Genomic DNA, 1,656 nt, shown 5'->3' with positions numbered 1-1,656 from the left:
TCTGAACCCTGTCTGCTGTAAAGTCACAGCAACCTTCATGGACGCACCTGCCATCCTTGACCTTTCACGTACGACACTTACAGCATCTCTTTACCCTTGGTCTTTACTCGTGGTCCATTTGACCATTCTCATCAACTCTCATATAACCTAAGATAGAGCTCTCAGATCTGACCACCCAAAATGTCACTCCAGGAATGGAAGAAGAAAGACAAGAAAGGGGAAAGAGGAAGATAATTATGACTTTAATAATTAGTAAAGTTCCAAAGCCTAAATCCTGGGGAAGGGAGAAGAGAGACAAAGTTCTGGGGTGGTTCCACTATGTTTCTGAAACCGTGGCAACACCATCATTGCTTTTCCCTTTATAGTTTACTATAAAACATCAGTAACAAAAACAGTTACTATGAAAACTGTAATAAACTTGTGCTTGCTTCCACAGCACATATACTAAAATTGGAACAATACACAGAAGATTAGTATGGCCCCTGTGCAGGATGACATGCAAATTTGTGAAGCGTCCCATATTTTTTTTAAAGATACTCAACATTGCTCATAATTAGAGAAATGCAAATCAAAACTACAATGAGATATCACCTCACATCAGTCAGAATGGCCATCATCAAAAAGTCTACAAACAATAAATGCTGGAGAGGGTGTGGAGAAAAGGGAACACTCTTGCACTGTTGGGAATGTAGATTGATACAGCCACTATGGAAGGCGATATGGAGGTTCCTTAAAAAACTAGGAATAAAACCACCATATGACCCAGCAATCCCACTCCTAGGAATATACCCTGAGGAAATTAAAATTGAAAAAGACACATATATCCCATTGTTCATTGCAGCACTATTTACAATAGCTAGAACACGGAAGCAACCTAGATGTCCATCAACAGATGAATGGATAAAGACGTTATGGTACATATACACAATGGAATATTACTCAGCTATAAAAATGAACACATTTGAGTCAGTTCTAATGAGGTGGATGAACCTAGAACCTATTATGCAGCGTGAAGTAAGTCAGAAAGAGAAAGATAAATATTGTATTCTAACATATATATATGAAATCTAAAATAATGGTACTGAAGAATTTATTTACAGGGCAACAATGGAGAAACAGACATAGAGAATAGACTTATGGACATGGGGAGAAGGGAGGGGAGGGTGAGATGTATGGAAAGAGTAACACGGAAACTTACATTGTCATATGTAAAATAGATAGCCAACAGGAATTTGCTGTATGGCTCACGAAATTCAAACAGAGGCTCTGTATCAACCTGGAGGGGTGGGATGGGGAGGGAGATGGGATGGAGGTTCAAAAGGGAGAAAACAACAGAAAACAACAAAATTCTGTAAAGCAGTTATCCTTCAATAAAAAATTAATTAATTAAAAAATAAAATCTAATTGCTAATCTCCCCGCCCCGGAAAAAAAAAAACCAAAAAACTGCAACAAACTTAGATGATGAAAATTTAGGGAGTTAGATATTGCAGGCAGACCAGAACAATGACAGATTATGATTAACTTTGGAACTGAAGTAAATTAAAAGATGTAATTTAAATGTTCCCATATTTCAGTATAAGTTAAAAAACTCCTCTGCCTCCCAAACTAAGTTCATAATCACTAAGAAAATAATTGTTAGTGCTCTGTGAAAGCAG

General features: G+C 37.2%; 1 non-coding gene across 1 annotated transcript; it reads left to right on the top strand.

Moving 5' to 3' along the window:
* Positions 1-420: 420 nt before the first annotated feature.
* LOC114116513 (U6 spliceosomal RNA) lies at positions 421-526 on the top strand. The gene has a single exon (XR_003590416.1). It is a non-coding gene; the product is annotated as a U6 spliceosomal RNA (small nuclear RNA).
* The last annotated feature ends 1,130 nt before the right edge of the window (positions 527-1,656 follow it).

Source organism: Ovis aries, chromosome 9, assembly GCF_016772045.2.
Source record: "Ovis aries strain OAR_USU_Benz2616 breed Rambouillet chromosome 9, ARS-UI_Ramb_v3.0, whole genome shotgun sequence".
Classification (NCBI taxonomy): Eukaryota; Metazoa; Chordata; class Mammalia; order Artiodactyla; family Bovidae; genus Ovis; species Ovis aries.
The sequence above is the reverse complement of the archived record's forward strand: the minus strand, read 5'-3'. Positions and strand labels throughout refer to the sequence as shown.